This window comes from Ursus arctos, unplaced genomic scaffold (assembly GCF_023065955.2).
Source record: "Ursus arctos isolate Adak ecotype North America unplaced genomic scaffold, UrsArc2.0 scaffold_6, whole genome shotgun sequence".
Classification (NCBI taxonomy): domain Eukaryota; kingdom Metazoa; phylum Chordata; class Mammalia; order Carnivora; family Ursidae; genus Ursus; species Ursus arctos.
In genome coordinates this window covers 31,555,899-31,564,074 of record NW_026623078.1, presented here as the reverse complement: position 1 = coordinate 31,564,074, position 8,176 = coordinate 31,555,899, and positions in this window count along the sequence as shown.

The window sequence follows — 8,176 nt, the reverse complement described above, 5'->3', positions numbered from 1 at the left end:
AGCATGGCCATCTAGGATGCTTCTACCCAACTCTCCTTTCCTTTCTCCTTCACTCAGGGTCAGATTTACATCACATGCTGCCCTCTCTCCTACCCTTCTCTGGATCCTTCCCCATTCTCTCTCATAGGTTCTTCCCCTTATAAAATAATTACGTTTATTCCCATCTTGGCATCTATTTCTTGGAGGACCTGAAGGAACACACTATTCTTGAGAATAACTTGCCTTTCTTTCACAGATGTCCAGGTCAGAAAGAGCTACATACAGACCTGCTATAAAGACTATCATCCATCATCCCCAACTTTAAAAACTTTGATGGATCACCCAAAGAATGTGGTCTTTGAGCTTGATGCCCTGTTGGATGGGACTTTTGTTTTATTTCCCTTGGTTAGAGGGTGAGTATGTTTTGACTACATAAAGAAGAATGAGCCAAATATTTGATTATCAGATTCTGAGTTGTGGTCATCATAAAAGCTTTTTACTATTTCTGAATCTAAACTTCTAGGGATATGTTTGTTAGCATTTCCTGATGCTCTTGTCATGGGGTGGGACCAAGTGCCTAGATCCGGCTAGTGAGTTCTAAGTAGGTGATAGCAATACATTAAATACATTAGGCCAGGACATACATTTAAAAAAAAGAAGTATCCTACCTGGGCAAGAAATAAACCTTTGGTGTTTTAAGTTATAAGAAGTTTCTTATTTGAACATAATTCATCCTAGAGTTTCTCCAACTAAGTGTGCATCAGAATTACCTAGAAGCTTTGTTAAGATACAGATTTGGGGGCCTCACCCTTTGAATTTCTGATTTAGTAGATCTGGGGTGGTACCCAAGAATCTGCATTTCTGCAAATTTTTCAGGTGGTAGTGGTGCTGCTGCTCCAATAACCACACTTTGAGAACCTGGTCTAACCAATCCTGATGTATACAAGTGTTAACCCTAACATTCTTTTGCAGCCTATGTAACTATGAGCACGAAGTTGTTTAAGGACAAGCATAATGGAAGTCACTTTTCCACACAATGCGGATTCCCTTCAACTCTTAAACAATTGGAAAATTGCTTTTCCCATTAATGGAAATGGGAGATAATCCCATATGTACTCTACAGTGTGGGCAATATACTGAGTCAGCAGTCAAAGCATATTCAGAGAAAGACAGAAGACTTTGGGACCACGCAAATATAAAAGAAAGCATTAGGAGTTGTACTGGTCAGCACTCAGAGAACAGAATCTACTCTGGTCAGTGTAAGTGGGAACTGATTTAGTACATAGTATTGAATGGCTTATAAAAATGTTAAGAAGGATGAAAAAACAAATTATAGGCACTGTGTCTGTCCTGTTCACTACTGTATCTCTATTTTTTACAAGTACCTTATACTTAATGCACGTGTTTGACTGAATAATGCCAAGAATTCATAACTTTTATTCCAGCCTCTTATCACCCTGCTTATTGTGCCTCATTATCAGCAAACATGTGTAGATTATAGTTGGGTGTAACTGAAAACTGTTTAACATGACATTATTTGACAGAAAATTTACTCTTATATTTACTCTTCATCTGTATGGTTATAGGTAAGATACGGACTCTGCTTAGTGTTCAGAGTAAAATTTCTCAAGAGGTGAGTTTAGAGATGCCATAGATCATTTTATAGAAGCAATCAACTCCTAGCTTTTACTGAAGCCACCTTTCAGAGGTTCATCAAATAAGCTTTACTTTAAAATTGGTGTATTTTTGCTGAATCGTACCCTTCAAAAAAATTAATTCCATTATATGCCAATAAAGTTGATTAAAAAAGGAAAACACATACAAAGATCCTGAAAATCAGGTGGAAGTGAACTAATCAAATACTAGAAAGAGAGATTTACTGACATCTAACAAAAATGGTTTTATAATGAATTTTTTTTCTATTATGGAAACTGAGTCCATGTAGCCTAATCTATTTCTACCTTCTATACATCTTATTTATCATATGACACCTCTTTTACAGAAAAACAAAGTTGAATTGAAGCTGGTATTCAGGAGTGAAACAACTATTTTTGTTGCTGAATATTAATTTTTTAAGCTAGAAGCCAGGTATTTGAAATCTGAACGATATGGAAGGAAAACAGTTAAAAGAAAGATCATTGTTATGAGGTCCATTTTTAAGCAGCTCTAGAACAATGATATGGGAAAGCATAGATTTTCTTAATCTCTTTATTTATGTGAGTAAACCTGCTCATGCAAATGTTACATGTTACTAAGCACTGTTCTTATATCAGGCAGTATTCAGTACACATAATGTGAGCTCCTTCCACTCTCTGTTAACATCCATAGAGCATAAATTGGTAATTGTGTGGTAACTATGCAATTAACTCATGACACCACTGCACCTTTTCATTAGAGTCACCAAGAGTAGTATTACCCTCTCAGTGACCTCGGTGTAAGTGATAACATCCTTAGCTGTTAAAGTGAAAAAAAAATCAAGAGAATTCGGTGTTGTGAAGGGTGATGGAGTGACAGCCTTGGAGACTGGAGCCCTTTTTATCTACCTTGGCACAAATAGTGAAAATGCAAACCTCTCTAAGCAGCCTCATTAGTACATCTCACCTCTTTTCTCTAAGAACAGACGATTTCTTACTTATTCTTTTACTTGCTAAGACGACTTGCAGAGTTATCTATTGAGTTCACAATTTTTTTTCATGAAGGTTAATGGCTGAGAGAGCCCTCCCAGTGTTACTGGTTTATTTGTCCTGCTTCCAGACAGTCCTCAAACTAACAAATACACTCACTATAGCTGTTCTTCCAGCATGACTTTGGAAATCCTTATCATTAATTCTCAATTATTAAGTGTCTACTTGAGGTGTAAACAAAAACTACTAACCATTAAATTACTTTTACATAAAAAAAAGAAAAAAGGGGGTGTCTGGCTGCCTCAGTAGGTAGAGCATGTGACTTGATCTCATGTGAGTTTGAGCCTCATGTTGGGCATAGAGATTACTTAAAAAAATTACTTCTACAGAAAATTCATTCAATGTCGATCAGGATTTTGCTCTTTAGGTTCATGTTCTTCCTGAAAATAAAATTGAAAACAGATTATACATTTAATAGTGTAGCCTTTCTTGAACTATGGGACAATGGAGAAGGGAACTTATGCTGGAGGGGGTTGTATATCTTAGTGATTAAAAGTAAGGGCTTAGAAATCAGATTCACCAGACTTGGGTCCAGATGTCCACATTTCTGTTTAATGAGAGCGTATAAGAAAAAATAAAGTATTAAGAAATGCTTCTCTGAGTTATCTGGGTATGAAGGAGAATTACAGTGATCTAGGCATAAGGAAGAATATTCTAGAAAGAAAGACTAAGAAACTGACATATGAAATGGCCCTATCATGAGAGAGGGCCCAGCATACCCACCATGAGTTCTAAATGTGTGTATGGTTTGTGTGTGTGTGTGTGTGTGTGTTGTGTGAATGTGAAGGGAAGGTGGGAAATGAAAGATACAATAGAAGGATTTTCATAAAATATGTGCTTTTGAAAAATCATACCAGTTGCAATATAAATAACAGACAGAACAAGAATCTATGTGGGTGATTAGTTAAAAGGTTATTACAAGATTTCAGTCAAGAAATGAAAGTAGTCTTCACAAAGGTGCTGGCAGTGGGGATAAGAAAGATGGATACAGATTCAAGAGCTATTTAGGAGACAAAGCTGATGGGACTTGGATATTGGGAAGTGAGAAGAGGGAATATCATGGATGACTCCTAGGTTTTGGCTTGAATAAGTAAATAGTTATTTACTCACAGAAAAACAAAGTTGAAGTGAAGCTGGTATTCAGGAGTGAAATAATTATTTAGCCACAGCAGGATGCTAAAGAAAATCAGATTTGTGTGAGAAAACCCGAGATCTATCAAGGTGACCTTCAAATCTCCAAGAGTAGATCCTGAGTCCACAGCATCTCATATCTACCTTTTTAGTAACTTGCATCTACTTTTATGTTTTCCCATACATTTTCCACAGTGAAGCCAAAACCATCTTATAAAATCCCAAATTTGATTACCACACTTCTCCTGCTTGGAATCCTTAAATTACTTCTCACCGCACTTAAGATTTAAAACAAACAAACAAACAAAAAGTAAACCATCTAAAAAGCCTGTCTGATCCGTTCCCACTTCTTCTGTGGGTATTAGATTATGGCACTCTTCCCCTTACTCATTATACTGCCTTTACACTGGCCTTCTTTAGTTTCTTGAAAGCGTTACGATCTACAGTGACATGCTGAACAATCTTGGCTTATCTATCATCTACCCTCCTTCAGGTATCAGCTCAAACTTTTTCAAGGAAATCTTTTCTGCTATATGTTCTTCTGGTCTCCTGATTTTTTTATAACACTTATTACTGTTTGTAAATTTGTAACTGAGACTATTAAACTTCAGAGTCTTTATGGAAGCTTATCTTTGGGTTGGTAGGATCTCACAGTTTATTTGGATGCTGTGGTAGTCAAAATATTGGCCTCCCCCAAAGATTTCCATGCCCTAACCTGGAACCCGTGAATATGTTATTTTATACAGTAAAAAGGATGTTGTAGATTGATCAAGTTAAGGGCCTTGAGATGGGGAGATTATCCTGGATTATTTGAGTGGACCCCATCTAATCTCATGGGTCTTAAATGTGGATTACCTTTTCTGCTGTGGTCAGAGAAAGATGTGTGGTGGCAGAAGCAGGTTGAAGGGATGCTACTTTACTGATGGAGGAAGAGGGACACAAACCAAGAATATAGACAGCCTCTAGAAACTGGAAAAGACAACAAAATAGATTCTCGTGCAGAGCCTCCATGAAAGAATGTAGTCCTGCTACACCTTAATTTTAGCCCAATGAGACCTGTGCTGGACTTGTGATCTAGTGAACTATGAGATAGTAAATCTGTGTTGTTTAAGTCAATAAGTTTGTAGTAATTTGTTACAGCAGGAATAGAAAACTAATACAGATGCAATTATGAATCATGTTTGTACTACAACTAATTCCAAGTATAGTTCTGGTCCATAGGTTTCTAATTGAGAAATTACATTGTTTTATCATAATGCCAAATCTCATAAAAATATAGTAGTCTAAATTATCAATCCAAAAAATTATCTTTAACTTTGAACTTCTTAATTGAATTCACAGTAGCATTCCTAATAACATCAAATGTTTCACTTCAGAAAAAATAAACTTTCAAAGCTCTACATTGATTCCATAAATTGTATGAAGTAATTATTGTTATTATTAAAGTTGTCTTATATAATTATTGCCCATAGCTCTGATATGAGAGTAAATTAATTCAGAATAATAATAATATAAAATATATAATATACATAAAATATATATTATATAAAATATATAACATATAAAATAAATATAAATAAATATACATATAAATAATAAAATATAAAATATAAATAAATATTAAATATGAATAAATAATATACATAAATAAAATATATAAATATGCATAAATAATAACTATAAATAAATAAAAATATAAATAAATATTAAAATATAAATAAAAATATATAAAATATAAAAATAATAATTTTTTGATCTATATGAAAAGTCACACATCACAGTGTGACATGTACATGTATCTTCTGCCAGCCATGCTTGTTCAGTCTTTGTCTTCAAGCACCATCTTTTTAATGTAACTGCTCTTTTTTGAAATAGTTGTTAATGCTTCTTCATCAGGTTTGTTTCTTCTGTTTTTTATGTGGTTAGTGATATTATTATACTCCCACAGTGGATGAGAGTGTCTGCAAATATTTTAAACCAGTTATAGATTCATTACCAACTCTCCTGAGAAGCAAATTTCAGTACAACTTTTTTCTACAAATATGATTGTTTTTGCTTTCTCGTTGCCAAAAGTGTTCATTGCAAAATAAAATAGTATATTTTATGACAAATTTTATAACATGATTGTTCATCTTCCATTCATATTTCATGTAGGCCTAACCTATAAGTCCCTTTGTTTCCCACTGGCCTATGGGACATCTGGCTGAAACATCAAGTGGCCACCAGGGACAGCAGGGGTCAAATAAGTGAAGTGATGGCCCCACCACCACTAATTCCAGAGGATTAACTGTCCTTAGCCACATGTGTCCATCTGTGTGTCACGCAGAAGTTATACTCAAATTTCCCTGGACCCCTGTCCCTCAACTGTCCTTTAACCAAGTTTGTGTGACTTTTTTCTTTAGGATGAATTTCTGAGGAGTCTTTCTCCTTTGTCTCCTTCAAAACTGAGGAAATTTGTCACAAAATACCACTTCATCAATATCCATTTCCTCTCATGAAACATTTCCACCCCTGATACAAATACACCTCTAGCTGCTCCCTCTTGCCCACAGTCCATATAGTGCTGGGCACGTCTGCTTTCACAATTTGAAGGGCTTAGGTTCTTGCTCTGGAACGCATGCTTTCTGCTTTTCTTCAACCCCCTGTGTTCCCAGATCATTTCCCATAGTTACAGAAACTCACAAAAGAAAAGTTTAAAGCCTGGAGTAACTCCCATGATTATCTGTTTTCTTGAAGCAAATTGCTTTGCACATGTATCAGATAGGACTTGGTCCACAAAACCAGTTGTACTGGAAATGGAAATTTATATTTTGATACCAAACTTAATGTCTATTTGAAGTTTCCAATTTCCGTGACAGATAATTAACCTTAGTCAACTCCAGGTGACCTTAGTTAATTCAGGATCCATCTTCAATTCTCTACCTTCACTTTATCAAAATTCTCAGTGGCTTTCTTAATTCCAAACACTAAGCAATAAAGACTCCCTAGTATCCATCTGTCCCTGCTGGCTTCTCTCAAGTTGCATATGGTACTGGAAGATTCTTGGTCTTTGGTCTACCAGCTGTTGCATCATTGTTCCTGGATCCTGACTGCAGGCCTTCTGTAGATTCACCCTTCTTAGCTATTTTCACACTTCTCTCAGGGGCACAAGGTCCATTTGGATCTCACTCTATGCTACTCTAAGACTGCCTCAGGCCCATATGCATAGACACACAGACCTTTTCTTCTGCCTCTACTCCCTAATGACCAAGGGGAGTTCTGGGTTTTAAATCTCCCTGAAAAGAGTCAGATATGGCCAGTCACTATAACTCACCCAAATAACTTGTGGTCTAAATGGTGCAAAGTGGAATCAGCCACTACCAGTGGCCATGTTTGGGCCTCAAGAGGAACCATACTTCTAAGTCAGAAATCAGGCTAAATTTTACTAGTCTGCATTACAATAAAAAGTGCTGCTAAGTATCTGTGTGTCTTTATTTTTGATAAATTAAATGTTTTCTGTGCTGGGATTTAAGATTAGGCCCAACTGTGTTCTTTCATCACTGTTATTTTGTGTTCTTGCTCCTCTATATTTGGAACCAAAAATATTACCTATTTTAAAATTAGTTTTAGTTCTTACAGAAGGGATTTACAGACCAAAGCATTAAGTGATCTGAATTTCATTTTTTTATTTAAAGTTTTTTAAAAATAATTCCTATGCCAAACATGGGGCTCAAACTCATGACCCTGAGATCAAGAGTCTCAAGCTCTTCTGCCTGAGCCAGCCAGGTGCCCCATGTGACCTGAATCTGAAATCATCTGAGGTGTAGAAGAAAGTGATCATGGTAGTTAGTGGGAAATGGACTTGTTTGACTTAGTTATGTTATTTTAGAAATTTATTCAGTATATAGCAAGGCCAGACGTAGGGTAGAGCTTTTATGAGAAAGAAAACCTATGCCTCCACCTTCATCCTAGTACAGGCAGACCAGTTAAAACCTCCTTACATAGGGCTTGTATTTGGGTTCCAGTCTCTATTATGTACTGCTGTTCCAAGAATTGGGGCCAGCTCTCTTGCCCTGTAACTTTCATGGACTCTGGTAATAAATTCAATTGAGAAAAGGACCCTAACACAGATGCTTTCTCAGGGAAATACATATACTCTTTGTTCTATTTCAGGTAAGACAGGCAAAGTAGACTTTGGTCATATTTTGAAAGAATCCTTTTATTTTCAATTATTTATATCCTGTCATTTTCTCCAGAGAATTTAAGATGAACTCCAGAAGGATCTAAATTGTTGTTTCAGTCTGAATGGTGTAAGAAGAGAAATATCTGGTCCCCTTATTATGTTGAAGACATATTTACAGAAGCCAGCAGAGCTTCCCATCCTTTCCTCTCCCCTGATTACA